Genomic DNA, 17,946 nt, shown 5'->3' with positions numbered 1-17,946 from the left:
CCCCCTGATCTCCAGACAGAGGGGAGTTTAGATTGCCCATGGTATTCCATAAGATCCTCATTATTTATAAAAAAAGACCACATGTGTGATTTGTATTGTTATTTGCTCTCAGGTGAGCAATAGTAGAGGAAGAAACCATGTTGACTCCTCCCATAGTTTGTAGTGTAACTCACCCATAGCCCTAAGCCTGCCTCATGTAGCAGGTTTCTAACACCAAATATCTGATGCACTCTCTCCCCTGAATAAAATTACTCTCCACTGCCACCAACTGGAATCTTTAGTTGAGACTGATTGCCTCTACCAAACTCTACTCCACAGAAGAGTATCCACATATATTGGTCTTCGCATATTGGCATAGGGACAAGATAATCAGAGCATCAAGTCAGAATCAGATAACTAAATTTTGACCTTTACTATGAAAAATACCACACACACAAAAAAAGCTATTATTGCTGGCTGGTTGTTTTCAGTTTGTCCCAGGACCTCTGACCTCCCTTTCGGTGTATCTAATTAAATAAATAAATAAAATTATTTTTTTCTTTTACCTTATTCCTCAATATTCATCCTTCTAACTCTCTTTCCATTTTCTTTTATAAGAAAAGTTTCCATAGCTTGTGTCAAGAAACTCACTTGTTTAGTTTGTTTCTTGTTCAGATCAAACAATTTGGTGCAGGCTTTTGGCCTAGTGAAGATGCAGTTAGATTTATTGTTCTGCCTTTATTGATTTTGGAGAGAGACAGTTTTTCTTTTGAAGATTGATGCTGGGATGGCACTGCCAGTTCTCAGCTGGATAAGAAAGCCCTGGTGCTGCCACAGGTGCTAAATTCTCAAGTATGGGAGAATTAGGGAGGCTGGCTCTGGCAGTCCATCTGGATAATACATGCAATCCCAGGAAGTGGAGTGATGAGCTCTTCCTCCACCACCTGTGAAGGCAGGCAACTGCAGAGTCTGTTGTCACAGGTTTGGCCCCTTTTGATTGGCTAAGTTGTTCAGGCCTGTTGTAGGTAGGTGGCTTTTAAAAGTTGTTTTTAGTCTAGCCTTTTGTCTTTTGTGGTTCACTTCTGCCTGAAGGATCAATCCCTTGCTTTTGAGAACCACGCTATAGGTGGAGTTCTGTAGCTAAAGTCCCTTTTGTCTTTGGGCCAAGCTACACATGACGAATGACACTTGAATGGCAAGTGTATTTCTCCCTGTTCACTTGCCCTCCACTCAATCCACTTGCCGCTCAAGTGTCATTCGTCATGTGTAGCTTGGCCCCTAGTCTCTTGGACTTCTGGAGTTAACATGTTAATGTTCCGCTGGATTTTCTGACTCGCCTGAAAGGTAGTATCAGAATTAGGTTTGTATGTTTCAAGTGTAATTTAGCGATTTAGTTGTTATTTTGCTTCTCATATTTTGCATAATTCTATACATTCGTTTAGTTGGCATATTACACTTTCTCAAATAAATTCTGTTAATTATATTTGTGTGGAGTTATGGAGGGTCACTGCTTCAGTCTGAATTCAGTACCTTGGCCCATTCTCCATAAGCTACCCAAGTAATTTGTTTACTAGACTCAGCCTGCAGGGTGCCCACCTTGCAAGGTTAATTTCTCTTTGGTTAGTGCCCAGAGGGTTTGAGACTTGCCTATCTGTCTCGAGCTGTGAGTTAGTTGAAGAGGCTGGTGGTGGAGTGCTATTCTGGAAAGTGAAGATTCACTTCTCAGCTTTTTTTGTACTTTACTTTGTGATACCACTGGGACAGACAGCAGGTTTTCTGGGGGATCCTGAACGGAGCTGCCCCTGTTCCCTTACAGCTTCTAGAAGATTCTCACAAAGCCCAGGCCAGGGGGCTTCTTCCTGATAACATTGTTTGAGATTCCCTTCCTTGCCTTTCTTCTGACCTTCTTTAGAAGAGAGGAGCCTTCTGGCCCTTTCTTGTCTTTCCTTAGTGGAACTGCAAACCTTCTTGTCTAACATTACAGAAACAAACAGAATGGGTAATTGTCTGTGTACAAAAAACTCCTAGGCAATATGCAACTCAACAATAACGTTTGTGACACTCCATGGCTGAATCCACATTACCTCTGCGCGTCCCAGTATTGCACTAAATGTTCGCTAAATACCCGGAAGTATAGCATCTTTCAAGCGCGATTTCTGAATCGCACTAGAAAGATGCTATACTTCCAGGTGTTTAGTGAATATTTAGTGCAACACCGGGACGTGCGGAGGTAATGTGGATTCAGCCCATGTTTTGACTCCTTTGTGTGGTGTAGGTCTCTGTACCTTCCAGGAGAGACAGGACCAGGAAAAGATCACTGTAATGGCATCAGGATGAAGGTAACTTGCATTACATATTATAAAGAAGGAATATAACCCAAAGCTGCTATTTTCTGTGGCAGATCAGTAATAATGATGATGATGATGATGATGATGATGATAACAACATTCGATTTATATACCACCCTTCAGGACAACTTAATGCCCACTCAGAGCAGTTTACAAAGTATGTCATTATTATCCCCACAACAAAACACCCTGTGAGGTGGGTGGGGCTGAGAGAGCTCCAGAGAACTGTGACTAGCCCAAGGTCGCCCAGCTGGCTTCAAGTGGAGGAGTGGGGTATCAAACCTGGCTCTCCAGATTAGAGTCCCACGCTCTTAACCACTACACCAAACTGGCTCTCAGTATTTTTTGTAATATTTACAGTGCAGTCCTAAGCTTAGAGAACAATCTTGAATAAGTCTATTCAAAATCCTACTCAGGTCTATTCAATGGAGCCTACTCCCAGGAAAGTGTTGTTAGGCTTGCATTAAGAATTACACCTTTCTAAGCCCATTGACTCAAATGAACTTAGAAAGGTGTAAATGTGCTTTGATTGCACTAATTCTGGTTTTTAAGACACATTTTTAAGCAATTACTACTTTCATGCTTATATTCCTGCAAAGTCAAAGTGTTATCCCATCCTTCCTGTAGAGAAAACTTGGACACATCTTGCTCTCAATGTTTATAAATTAACCTTCACATTTTTCAAAGTACTGCTTCTCTTCAGCATCAAAATAATTCTTTGTGTGTGTTCACAGCTTTTTTAAAAACAAGGAAAAAATCTTCTGTATTGATATTTTATTTGCTTTCTTTTCCATCCTTTAAGTTGCATTTTGCTAGAGAGATTAGACCGAGGGAGAATTATAGCTCTCAATATAGCTCATTAAAAAGAGCTATCTGTAAAGCGAACCATTTAGAATAATGAGGTGGTCTCATTTGACTTTGCTGATGACAGTTAACCATCACTGTTCTTTTCCTTAACGGGTTGTTCCATTCTCTAATTGGGACTGTCATTTTTACAACCTGTAGCATATGTTATGCCTGAAGTTTTCCTTCTGCCATATTGACCTTTTTAGTGACACTTTATATTTCCTACATTGAATGTTGGAATTACTTCTGAGGATCCCTTGCACAATTAGACATAATTCTAGCTTGGTGAGCTGCACATGAATTACAGAGATGTGTACAATCATTCTTATGGATAATCGATGTAACAGAGTCATTAGAATTTTTAAGATAGTTAAACGTTACGATGATGAAAAAGGAAAACCATGTCCAAGAACTATAAACTCTGCAGAAGAGGAAACACTGCAAAAGCTTACCTTTCCACAATCTATAACACCATTGGTTGCTAGAGGTTGTGCATCAATTATGATCATTTATTCATTTACATTCTGATGATGTTTACATGAAGAATAATAGAACCACTCATATCTAGTCCAAAAACAAATCCAATAAACCTAGACTTTTTGCCGCAAAGTCCACTGTATATTCTTGGTTCTTGATACCATGATTTTGCAAGTGAATGCGAGTGCATATTTTGGTGAATCCTGGAATCTTCACAGATTCCATTGTTGCAGTTTGTGCTGAACATGTTCAGACACCTGAGCTGGCCACAAGCAATGGCATTACCCTATCTCTCCAGCAGACCCAATAGCACCTTTTCTGTAGTGTAGTGCCAGAGTTGTAGAACACTTTGGAAGGATACATGTACCGTGACCATACATTGCTAGCACTTTGGTGGAAATTTAAGGTGGTTCTTTCCAAAATTATTAATCGAGACCTCACGGCAAGTAAACAATATGCATTTTAAAATTAAAAGAAAATATCATATTAACACTAACTAAAGAAAGAACTTCCCTTACACTACAATTTCCACCAACATATTTCTCTTCCTTTCACTCTCTTTAAAAAAATTCCCCAGGACCTTGAAACACCAATTCCTCCTCTTTGTCAGTCAAGTTACCTAACTGATCGCCCATTTTTCCTGGTCCCCTTTTCCAAACCTGGAAAGAAAACAAACTTTTTGGTTTTGAACCCAGCTGTTTGTCTTATAACTGGGGACAGAACCTGACCCAAAATGATAACTCCTGCTGACTCCATGTTACACAAGTGGCTATAGAAGCCTTCTCTTTATATGCAATATTTCCCCTTGTCCCACCACTCTGCTCTGCAAAGATTGAAGTTATTATTTAGCCTAAAGAGCTGTCTTGCAGTAAGTTATTCTTCCTTCAGCAGAAATCCTACATAAGTTGGATGAAGCAAGTCTTCTTAGATTGCAGTATGAAGGAAGTCTTCATGCTTTGCTGAGCAGAATCATACAATGCAGAGCTATATATTTCAGTTTCCTGTTTTGGATTTGGATTTGATCATAGAGCATTCTGCCTTGCATGAACTTCTGCCTGCCCAGAACTATTCCTTTCTAGTGAGCTGTTGTATAGATCATTGTATGGAGCCATTCCTTAAATTGAACTTATAACTTAAGCCAACAGCTCTTAAAGAGTGAGAAGTGGTACAATGGCAGTATCCATCTTTTGATCAGACTGTTTTAGAATGGATATGGGGATTAAGATTTGAATGGGCAGCCACATTTATACTGACACATGCCTAGAGTACGCATGACTTCTGACTGCATACAGTGTGTGTGTGTTATGGTTGGTCAGGTCACTTCCGATTTATGGCAACCCTATGAATAAAAGACCTCCAAAACATCCTATCTTTAACAGTTTTGTTCAGATCTTGCAAACTGGAGAACATGGCTTACTTTGAGTAAAGCCATCTCATTTTGAGTCTTTCTTTTTTCCTACTGCTTTCAAGTTTTCTTAACATTATTTACTTTTCCAGACAGTCTTGTCTTCTCGTGATGTGACCAAAATACAATAGCTTAGTTTTGCCATTTTAGCTTCTAGGGAGGATTCAGGTTTGATTTGATCTAGAAGCTTCTTATTTGTCTTTTTGGTCATCCATGGTATCCACAAAACTCTTCTCCAGCACCACATTTCAAATGAATCAACTATCTTCTTGTCAGCATTAGAGACGGGCACAAACCTGAATACAACCCCAAAAAACCCACAAACCACCCTGGTTCATGGGTCGTGAACCAGTAGTTCGTGGAAGCTGGTTTCCATGAACTTCCATGAATTGGTCTACTGGTTCGTTTGGGTTGTATTTAAATGGCCATTTCACCGAGGAAATGGCCATTTAAACTTTTCTTGCCACTTGCAAGTGGCACGGACCTTTCAACAGCCCACAAACCCCAGCCTCAACCCCCCAGTTCCCTGCCAGTTCATGGTTCCTTTTTCATGAAAACCCATGAACCACAAACCTCATGGTTCGTTTTTGTGTGTGGTTCATGCCCATCTCTAGTCAGCATTCTTCACTGTTCAACTTTCACATCCATACATAGTAATGGGAGATACCATAGTTTGGATTATCATGATCTTGGTCCCCAGAGTGACATCCTTATCCTTAAAGATCTTTCCTAGTTACCTCGTAACTGCTCTTCCATGTCCCAATCTTCTTCTGATCTCTTGGTTACTTTTTGATAGTACTTAAACATGTTCTATACATGTATCAGAACTGGTGGTAAAATCCTAAGGTTGTGGGATGGACTATGCACTTTAACCTGCCCATAGAGGATGCAGTTTTTCAATTGTTATGTGACAGGCTCACTGAAAGTAAGGAACAAGCATAACAGAAAGAAGTGTTCTTGCTCTGTCCATGTCTTGTTCTAGTTTTCTACTTGCACAGTATTCTTCTTACCCAGAAGAGGAATAAGAAATATGACCCTATCTCAATATCAACTGCCAACACGCATCCTAGGAGAGCTCTATTATACTTTTCCTACCACAAGTACAATTGTGAACCAAATTATAGTTTTGACTACGTTTAGAAGCCTCTGTTTACAGCTTCTCCCTTCACACCTTCATGCAATTATAATGGTTACTTGTGTGGGGGATCAGAATATTGTTACCTCTGATATCTCAAGATGAAATTCAACATAATTAAAAACAGGTCACCTTGGTTCTTCAAAGAGAAGCTTCATTAAATGCACATGAAGCAAAAATATTCAGTTTGTAGTAAAAGTTTCCAAATACACTCCTGGGTAAACACCTAATTTCCTTTTATCAGTAGCTACAGAACAAAATAAATGTCTTCAAACACTCTTTAAAGCAAGGAACCTTTTGTTAAAATGATAGTAAAATGATTGTTTTGATTAAGGTTGGAAGCCTTTGTGTTCTCATTCTCTGCTTTATATAGTATTGGATTTCCAAATGAAAGCACTGTTTGCAATATGCTGTTTCACAGTCTACTGTAAAGTTGCTGCAAGGTTTTTGCGGAAAGCAAATTTTTGAGGTGAAATTTGAAAATCTTGTTTAGGCAAAATCAGTGAGGAATTTCAATAGAAGCAAAAAACAAATGGGCAATATTTTTTAAAGGTTGAGTGGTGATCTGAATTTCCCTAGAGTGCTGGGCCGATTCCAGACGACTAACCTTAAGTCGCCTCATGCCGCCCTCTTCCGGATCGCGACGGGGAAAATGCGAAATATCGCGTTTCCTCACGCGAGTTTTGCGCATCGTCGCGCAAAACTCGCGCGAGGAAACGCGATATTTCGCATTTTCCCCGTCGCGATCCGGAAGAGGGCGGCATGAGGCGACTTAAGGTTAGTCGTCTGGAATCGGCCCTGCTGTGTTAAGCCAAATTCAGAGGTTACTATAGAGGTTTCTGTTTAGGACATCTGATAATGTTTAAGAGAAGCAATATATCTGATTAGTTATATTTCCTGAAGTGGGCGAGGAGGTTCTCAGATCCCCAAAAGAGTGTAATAGACCCAGAGAAATTCAAAGTACTGTTTTATTAGAACAGTTTTATTAGAACAACATTAGTACAAAGTATTCAAAATGTAACCTACTTGAAGATGAATCGGCATAGTAAGCCTGGCACATGCCAAGTAAGTTACCCAACTCTCCATCAGACTTACACTAGGGGGGACTCACCACATACAGTGCTTATTTACACGCTACAGCAAGGGAGCATTACAAAAGGGAGGAGCTTTGGGCTTCCCTCCCACTCCACTTTCATCAGTAAAGGCGAGGTCAACATGGTCCAGAGTCACATCAGTTCAGGTAAGGTGCAGGTAGTGGCCACAGCATCAAGGATTCAGATTTGTTGCTTCCACACCCTGCAGGTCTCCTGGGCTGTTCTTTATAGTTGTGTGCTGATCAGAGCCAGCTGTGCAAGAGCCATCCTTGCTCTACTCATCATTGGTCTCCAGAAGCTGCGGGCGTTGACTCAGGAGGTGAGCACTTCATTGCCTTTCCTGTAGTTTCACCCTCTGCTGCTGCCTGCAGTGTTCCCTGGGTGGGGGTGAACTAAGAGAGGGGGAAGTCCCTGGCCAGACTTCACTAGTGGCGCTGGAGCCTGGGGGTGTAGGTGCTTCTACTGTTGCTGGTGAACTCTGCTCAGTCAGCACCTATTCCCTCTGATTGCTGGTGTTGCTTGCATTAAGATTTCTTGCCTAGAACATCCCTTCCCCTGAGTATTCTGAGGCTACACCAGGCTCCTCTCCTTCTGAGGAGTCCTCCAGGCACATCCTAAACTCCTCTGCATCTGAATAGTCCTCACTAGAACTCAGCTCTGGGCAGAGTCTGGATGGCCCCTGACAGTAACTGTCTAACTTTCTTGAACGTTGAGATAGTGGATGGAAATTTGGCGTGCATGTTCCTCACACAGTTCTGCATTTCAGGTTCTAATTCCAGTTCAATCACTATATTCATTTTCAAGAAGTCCCAGAAAGATAACACAACACAATGCAATATCACCCTTAAAGGATGAGATATTAGAATGAAAGGCAGTATACACGTTTAGGACAAATTCCAACTTCAACTTCTATATTTGGGATGGGGGGGGGAAGGCAAAACAGACAGGGTTGCCAGATCACCTTACCTTTTAACCGGGACGCAGGGTGGGTGTTGAGTGTAATGACACTGCTTCTTGGGGCATGCACAGGTGAAAACGATGTGTGTGCTCCACAGGGCTTCTGATTACATCACTTCTGGTTCACACCAAAAGCAACATGGTCTCAGTGGGGCTCGGTCTTTTTGAAATTTTGTTATGTTTGAACTGCAAATGATGTCCTCAGAAGCACCATGGAGAACACGTCATTCTACTATGTGCTCCAGCCAGCCTCCCTCCTCACAGACAGCTAGGGTTGCCAGGTCCCTCAAGTCTCCCAGCGGGAGACTGGTACGCTGGCTCCTACCTCACTGGGGGCTTTCCTTGTTGTGCCCCCATGCGCACACGCTCCCGGTGTGCATGATGATGTCACTTTTGACGTCATCAGGCAGGGAGGAAGGGCAGAGAGTGCGGGCAGCTCTCTCTGTCTCTCTTGCCGTCACTGTTGCTGCCGCCACCGCGCCCCTTGTCCCTGCTGGTGCGGCCGCAGCAAGAGAGCTCTCGTGCATGCCGCGGCCACTGTTGCTCCTGTGCTGCCTGCACCAGCAGGGACAAGGGGCGCGGTGGCGGCGACGGCGGCAGCGGTGAGAGAGAGCAGGCTGTGGCCACCGCAGCTCACTCTCTTGCTGCCACTGCCCCTGTGCTGCCTGCGCTGGCAGGGACAAGGGGCGTGGTGGTGGCGGCAACAAGAGAGCAGGCCGTGGCCACCTCAGCTCGCTCTCTTGCTACCGCTACTGCCACACCCCTTGACCCTGCTGGCACTGGCTGCTGAGTGCTGGTGGCAGCCGTGGCGAGAAGGGGGGGTGGCAGCAGTGGCAGTGAGAGCGGCGTGCTCTTGCAACCACCGCCTGCTTTCTCTCTGCCACCGCCTGCTCTCGTGGCGCGGGAGTGCGCTCCGTACCCAGGAGCGCACCATGCCACCCGGGGAGGGGGCGCCCCAGGGAGCGCACCCCCCTGCTGGCCAGGTAAGTGGGTGCGGGGGAGGGAGCGTGGGATCGGGAGATCCCCCGCCCCAAGCGGGGGGGATGGGAACCCTACAGACAGCCACTGGCCAGGTGAGAGGTGGCAGGCTGTGGCAACTGGAGGCTGGCAACCCTAAAAACAGATTGCAGTGTTATTCAGGATTGTCACTGAAGAAGACCAATGAAACAAACTTGTAAGGGACATACCAACCAAGATTGCATATATCTCATCTTTAAATGCTACTTAAGGTTCTCCATTTCATACAAATTTTGCACTGTGCAATACTATAGAACTTGTTGTATAACTACCAATCATGCACTCAGAAATTGATATATACCAGTTTTCTGCATGTCACTTGCCCTTTACACAAGACGTTGCAGTGGTGGAGAGTGCCCTCAAGTCATAGCTGACTTGTGGCGATCCCTGATGGAGTTTTCATGGCAATAGACTAACAGAGGTGGTTTGCCATTGCCTGCCTCTGCAACTTTGGTTTTCATTGGAGGTCTCCCATCCAATTACTAACCAAGGCTGACCTGCTTAGCTTCTGAGATCTGACGAGGTCCACAAGACACTGCATGCATTAAAATCCATATACATAGGGGGCGGAGGAGAACAAGTGAATTGGCCTTGTCCCTCACCTATATGTGATCATCCTCTTGTGAGCACAGAACATATGCTCATTGGGTCCCTCCCCATGACTGTTTTTTTTCAAATACTCCCTATCACAGAGAAGGAGCCTATGCAGAGATAGCATGCGCCCAAGCTGGTGATCACACATAGGTGGGAGGCTCTTGTGCCCATTCCTCCACTACAGATGTTGATTTCAGCGGACATAGCATTGTGTGTCAAGGGCTACCACAACAGCTTACAGTGCTCTTGTGTATGCAGTCAGCAGTCCCATGACTGGCTCATGTACAGAACAGGCGCACTCATTCAGTCTTGTACCACACTGAAGGGAGGTATGTAGTAGTGACTCAAATGGGGTACACTGGTAGTTTTATTCAAGAATGTGTCTGTGGCAAGGAGGATCTTGACAGGCCAACAGGAGAGAAAGAAGTAAGCAGGGGAACGGCTGCAACTCCAACTCCGCTGGGGCTAAGGGAGCCTGTATCAGCAAAAGAATCTAAAGTGTGTTGACCCAGGCTTTGGAACAAAGGAAAGCTAACAGGCAATCAGGCAGACCAAGCTGGCAGGGATGCTCAGGCATGAGAGTGGGAAGAGGATCCCCACCCTCTGGGAAGATAGGACAAGTTTATCACAGGAGGGGGCTATCTTAGCCTGTGGGCAGAGCTAGCAGATAAAAGTGGTGTCAGGTGAGGCAGATGGGGGAGTGAGAGAAAGCCAGGCAAGCTGTTATATTTTGGCTGGAAGAGTCTCTCTCTAAGATGAGTTGGCCTAAGAATTAAATATATCTTCAGTCACACCTGGTGGCCTCTGTCTCATTATTGCAGCAAGAAGTAAGGTGAGAGCATGGGCAAATGTCCTTTCCCTCCCCCTCAGCCTGTTGTGGCCCTCACCTCTCTCAGCATCTCTATCATGGTGGAACAACCTGTAGATAAGCCCTGCTGTCAGGATACTCACAATGCTCTACACATTTTTGGATAACTCCTTCTTAACTTTCCATGTATAGCAGAAATGTCTGTGTGTTTTTTTGGGTGTGTGTGTTTATTTTAATTCATTTATACCCTGTCTTTATCCCTAATGGGGACCCAAAGCAGCTTGTGTCATTCTCCTCTCCTCTATTTTTTTCTCACAGCAGCCCTGTGAGGTAGGTTCGGCTGATGGTATGGGACTGGCCCAAGGTCATCCAGCAAGCTTTCATGGCAGAGTGGGGAACTGAACCTGGTTTGCCCAGATCCTAAGCTGTTACTCTAGCCACAACACCATACCAACTCTCTTTTTCATTTAAGTGTGTTTGGGGGGGGGGGAGGTGACAGGGGAAAAAGCCATTTGCTGCAACAAATATTTTCTATCTTTCAATCAACTGTGCCTCGTAATAAGAATAAATAAGCCAATTTAGACCATTAGCAACAACCCAACACAGTGTCTGTGATGACATTTTTCTTTGTATAAACAATGTTAACGGTGCTGCGGGTGAAATTCCACCTGCCGTTCTTTCTGAATACGTTGCATCTTGATGCATACATTAATCACATAATAACACTAATTATTATTATTATTGGCACCCAAAGGTGTGCTAATTTGATTTCATTAAGTGGATCTGGAGGCTGCAACACGGGGTGGCATAGCAACTTGTCTACAATATGTAATTGTTAAGATACGAGAAAACAGGCTGAATGGAAAGTGAAAATGCAATTAACCTTCAAAGCCTTACTGAAAATCCAAAGAAAATTCTGTTGAAGCAAAGCCAAAAAAGAACATCAAATTACATTGTCTGAACAACTACAGATAACAGATGTACTTAGATACGGCATCTACAGATAGAGCAATAGTTACATTATCTGAAACTCAATTTCCCAAGTCTTAACTATTCAAGTTCCTGCCCCCCAGAGATTCAGAGGCTGGGCATCTAACAAAGAGTTCCCAGTTTCTTTCCTGAAAGAGGAGCCTTTAACAGCTCTCTGATGGGAAATAATACAACAGATGCAGCTTACATCAATATTATGTTAATCCAACACACAATAGTTTTCTCAATCTCCTGTGTTTGTTTGTTTATCTAGATATTTACTCTTCACTTTTCTCATTAATGGGGACCCAAAGCATCATAGAACATCCTTCTCTCCACCTTCCATTTCTATCCTCACAACAACCCTATGAAACAGGTTAGGCTGAGAGAGAATCACTGGCCTAAAATCAATGATAGAGTAGGGACTGGAACTTGGGTCTCCCAGATATTAGTTCAGCACCTTGGCCTCTGTGTGCCAACCAAGATTCCAAAAAATTGTCCATAATTTTCTGGTGCTGATCCACTTCAGAAAGTGGTTCCAGCTTAGCTTCACGACTGACCATGTGGTAGGCTTGGGCATTGGGGTGTATAAATCTTTGGTAGGCTTGGGAAAAAGGGGTGTATACATCTCAACCCTCCCTGTGAAGGCTGTCCACCATCCTGTTTTAAATGTGTGTTTTTAATGTACATGAATTTTTAATTGTATTTTTAATATGTCGTTATCCGCCCTGAGCCTGCTCGCGGGGAGGGCGGAATACAAATCTTAAATAAATAAATAAAATAAATTGTATCCATATGCTTAGGTGTTGCTCCTTGTGAGCTGACCTCACCTCTCCTGAACTTGAGTTCACTAATTAAAAGTTGCTTCCATGAATGAAAATAAAAAAGATTGCTTCATTTGAGACTTGCTGTAACATGGTGCTTAAGTGGCTTGGTTGCGAATCAGTACTCTGCTAGTTCAACTCCCATGCCTGCCATGAACTCAGCAGGTGGCCATGGGTTAGCCACTCCTCTCAGCCCCAGCTCCCCAGCTATATTGTGGGGATAATAATAACAACACTGACTTTGTTCCCTGCTCTGAGTGTGGCACTAATCTGTCCAGAAGGTCATTATATATATACACTGTTGTTGTTCAGGAAATCTTCAACTGTCTTACAATGTTTTAGCACAAAAGTATTCTTACAAGGTTTGGGGGGAAATTTACTATATGAGCAGGCAAATTGCTGTACTACTGAAGGACCAAGGCCAGGGTTCTATACCAGGAGCCGAAGCAGGACATCAACTTGAAATCCATATTGCTAAAAATTACCAAGGAAGATTTGAGGGACGCACGTTCCTGCTTCCTAATATAAATGGATCTCGGGCACAGAGAAAAAGTGTATTATGAGCCCATTATTTATGACTTTTATCATTATTTAAGACCTTTTGACTTCCACAGAGAGTGAAAAACGGTTTCACTTAGCATTCATTTTTTAAAAAACAATTAAATGCAATGCCTAGTATGGATGAAGCAGGTCATTAAAAAGAGTAATAATACATAAAGGCACAACAGACAACAATGATAAAGTAACCAGAACCCATGAGAACCAGTATAATGTAAACCAGTCATCCCCAATATACTTCCCATGAGAGCCATAACACCCATCAGTGCATTACCTGGCACCCACTTGGTCAAAGCAAACAGCCAATCCTAACTTCCTTATATTATAGCAAGTGGTGCATTTGAGGAGTCCCTAGTAGAGATGGGCATGAACCTAAATATGAACCAAAAAAAACCCTACGGACCAGCCCAGTTCGCGATTCGCGAACCAGTGGTGTGTGGAAGATAGTTTCCATGAACTTCCACGAACTGGTCTACTGGTTCGTTTGGTTCGTTTTAAAGGGCAATGCCCATTTCCGTGCCGCTGCAAAGTGGCAGGGAAAGGGGCAGTTTAAATGGCCATTTATACTTTTCCTGCCACTTGCAAGCAGCAGGGCCCTTTAAATGGCCCAAAGCCCACAAACCCCAGCCCCACCTCTCTGGAAAAGATGAGTTAAACTAAACAAATGATCAGAAACACCAGGAATAAATATGGTGGAAATGTAAACGTTTGCAACAATGTACAAAAGAAATGAAAAAGAGCACATTTGCACATCCCAAAGGATACTGCACCTGTCGGCTGTACAGCAGCAACATCAATTTTGCAAGAAGCATTTCAGTAATATTACTCGGATTATATGGAGCTTGGGATGTTTAGCCTGGAGAGGAGACGAATGAGAAGTGATATGATACCCATCTTCAAGTACTTGAAGGGCTGTTGTATAGAGGATGGCACAGAGTTAATTTCCGCTGCCCCAGAAGGTCGGACCAGAACCAACGGCTTGAAATTAAATCAAAAAAGCTTTCAGCTAAACATTAGGAAGAACTTCCTGTTAGAGCAGTCCCTCAGTGGAACAGGCTTCCTCGAGAGGTGGTGGGCTCCCCTTCTATGGAGGTTTTTAAGCAGAGGTTAGATGGCCATCTGACAGCAATGCTGATTCTGTGAACCTGGGCAGATCATGAGGAGGAGGGCAGAATGGGTTACAACAGTGCGTAGTTCTCATGGCCTTCTTACATGCCCAGGGTAATGCCAATTACCACCTTGGGGTCAGGTAGCAATTTTCCACAGGCCAGTTTGACTAAGGATCCTGGAGGTATTTTGCCGTCTTCTAGGCATGGAGCATGGGTCACTGGGGCAATCGGGGGTAGTGGTGGTAGTTATCAATTCCCTCCATTGTGTTGGGAGGTTGGACTCGACCCTAGAGGTCCCTTCCAACCCTATGATTCTATGATTCTACTGTTCTGACAAAAACCTATAACAATTGAACTCAATTTTTGATCAGCATTAAACACTTCCTATGAGGTTGTACTTGCTCATCTAAATCCAATAATAATACAAACGGAGATACAGAACTTTGGCTCTTTACCATAGAGAGCTTTAACTGAGCTGTGGTCCATTTATTTATGTGACTGCTGCAGAATCCTGCTATGGAGTGACAACAGATGGACAGGAAGAAAATATGCACAATAGAACGACATGCCACTTAGCTGAGATGCCTCTGTCTTTGTTAAGCTTCATTTGTTCGAGTATTTCCCTTCCCTCTTGCTACTTCAGTAATAAGCACATTAGAATAGGCCCATTCCATTCAACTGAAAAACTGGTGTTGATATGATTTTGATTAGATGTCAGAGTCTTATCCAAAGACCCAGAAAAGTTGAAGTTATTGCTGTACACATATGTGGGCCACCACTTACACTAAACTTGGTCTTTGATCCAGAGATACAGCCAGAGGTACAGCCAAAGGTACATATTAAGTACTACAAGACATCTATGAAAAACCACATATTTACAGCCTTACAATAACACAATTTGTTTTGTGTCTATTGTATTTAATATACCCTGCTTTCCCCCCCAAAGCAGCTTATAACATCATTCTCCTCTCTTTACCCTACAACAACCATCCTGTGAGGTAGGTGAGGCTGAGAGAGTGTGAATTCACAGCCTGTGACTTTCAGTCTGGGATCTGCAGCAATCAGGTTGGCAGACCTGAAATAGCTCAGATTTCTGTCTGTTTTCTTCATAGGGCTCTTTGTTTTTGGAATAAGGAACTTTCTTCCTTTCTTTCTTTTTGTAAGCCACCTTGGATCCCTCTGGGAAGAAAAGTGGTCTAACAATAGATAAATGATGAAAAAACAATAGATAAACAATAAATAAGTGATGAAAAAAATTACCTTTGGCTTGGGAATATTCTCTAGACATTGCTCCTGATCACATGGATCTGGAAAGGGTTATAAACCTGAATAAAATCTTCCTATCAGTCCCCTGCAACCCCCCCCCCCCAAAAAAAACTATGCTCCAGAATGGCAGAAGCATCATTACAGTAGTATTTATAAATTTATTGTTATAAACACTCAATGGTGGTGGTGGAGAGTGCCCTCAAGTCATAGCTGACTTAAAGAGACCCCTGGTGGGATTTTCATGGCATGAGATTAACAGAGGTGGTTTGCCATTGCCTGCCACTACAACTTTGGTCTTTGTTGGAGGTCTCCCTTCCAATTACTAACTGAAGCTGACCCTGCTTAGCTTCTGAGATCTGATGAGATCAGGCTCACCTGGGCTATCCAGGTCAGGGAATAAACACTCAATACAACAATGCAAAATAAACTAATAAAGCATGGTATAAATGAAGGAAATAAATAAATAGATATTGTTCATGACAAAGAGTTTAATATTGTCACATTGAAATAAAAAAAATAAACTGTTTCTCTTTTACTTCTTGGTATAGGAAATGCCCTCAAAATAGTTTACTTCATTCAGTCCCAAAGCATAAATTTTTTAAAAATTATAACAGGGAAAGTAGAAAAGTAGGAATTCAGTCATCACAAGAGAAAGTAACAGAGAAAAAAAATCCAGAAATATATCCCTTATATCAGGGGAGGTCAATCAAGCTCCATGCTGTCAGCTCTGACTGGAAGCAACTCTTTGGGGTCTTAGGCGGGATCTTGTTCAACATCTGCTACCTGAGATCAAATACCAGGGAATGAACCTGGAACTTTGTGCATCCAAAGGGTGTACTCTTACTAATCTACTAGCAACTTCAGGGTCAAACAAAATGTGCAAGTTTTTATAGAGTCTGGTTGGGTTCCCCAGACCCCACTTGGGTTCCCTGCAGCCACGCAGCAGCTGTGAGGAATGGTTGTTAAAAATAAAGGAGATCCCAAATGGCCTCAGAATGCCACTACAGGGGGAGGAATGGCTCCTGCCTCCCCCCTCAAGCGGTTTTCCAAAATAGCGAGTGGGGAGGGGTCTCTGTTTTGCCCCACTATTAGGAATAAGAGACAGACACAGTATTTTGGGTTATAAAATGGGCCGCTTTATTTTAAACAACAACCAGAAAAACATTAACTATGGCAAGGGCCTAACTAGCGGTACAGGTCAGGCCCTGGGGTCGCTCCCTACCCTGCCCTGACCTATCTGGGCGAGACACCCGCTGCCCCGGGTGCGAGCCATCACCAAAATGGCTGGGACCCGGCCTGGCCAGGCAAAGTGGTTGACCCCTGTAAAGCTCCCCCACCCGGCCGTACGGCAGCAGGGGGGAGACTGGCTTGTCCAGGGGTTTCCCACCAGGTCGTCTAACCATGCAGCTGGGCCGTACGGCAGCCAGCCACATCTGGCAGACCCCAATTCCCCACCAATGGGGAGGTGCCAAGGGTGCTCACCGGCCTGCTACAGATTCTTCCCTAACTAACATCCTGCCACCCGTGGCATTAACTCAGTCCCACCAAGCCAATTAACCCCCCCTTCAAACAGTATGAGGTAGGCGAAAAAAAACTCCAGTCCCATGGCCAATCAGGGACTGTGAGAGAAAAATTCCTACCTGGCTCCAAATAGGCAACCAGCTAGTCCCGCACTGAAATAGGGTGAGGTGGGTGGGCCGAGCATGAGGCAAGACTGAAGCCACAGGGGCGGAGGAACAGCAAACGCTGTGAAACTCCACCCCCAAGGCTGAAGCCCCGGATGAGAGGCTTGATCATCTGCCTCTATCCTTGCAGTGGGGCAAATGGCTGCCACCTGCTCAAAGGGGCAAGCACCTAGCAGGGTTGGCAGTATTTGCTGTTCCATGTTGAGTATTCTGTGCATGTGGAGCAGTAAAACCAGGGGAAGAAAATCTCTCTGTGTGCTATTTTGACATGGGAAAACCTGAGTTGCATCTATGGAATCCAGACCCAACTCTTTAAAAACCTGCACGTTTCATTTGACCCTCAGACAGTTAACCTAAAGACCTGATTACAAAGATGGTTTGTCTCCTCTTGGAAATTACATCTGTTCCATAAATGTGGCATCCATAATTTCTAATGCTAGTCTTAAAATGAATATTTTGTTTTCATATCATGGAAGACATTACTTGCTATATGTATGCATCCATATGGCAGCTTTCTAGCAACAATTATACTATGCCTTTGGAAGAATAATGTTTGTAGTTGGCTTCCTTTGCATGGAAAAGCTAAAGCCTTACTTTTGGCTGAGACTCAGTCATAGAACCTATTTATTTAAAGAATCATCTGGCATTAGTATGGTTGTTCTTTCTTATAAATAGGGGATTCCACAAATCACACTTTCCCCTGATCTTATTAACATGCACAGCTGTGTTACTGAACAGAGAAAGCTGACATAACTACAGCACCATCTTATGCATGGTAAATAGTATGAGGCCATCCTGCTGTGTTGCCTGTGTTTTAGAATCCAGTAACAAAATATTACTATGAATTTATAGGCTGTAGAATTTGCTCAAATTTA

This window comes from Eublepharis macularius, chromosome 7, assembly GCF_028583425.1.
Source record: "Eublepharis macularius isolate TG4126 chromosome 7, MPM_Emac_v1.0, whole genome shotgun sequence".
NCBI lineage: Eukaryota > Metazoa > Chordata > Lepidosauria > Squamata > Eublepharidae > Eublepharis > Eublepharis macularius.
This window is presented reverse-complemented; position numbering follows the sequence as displayed.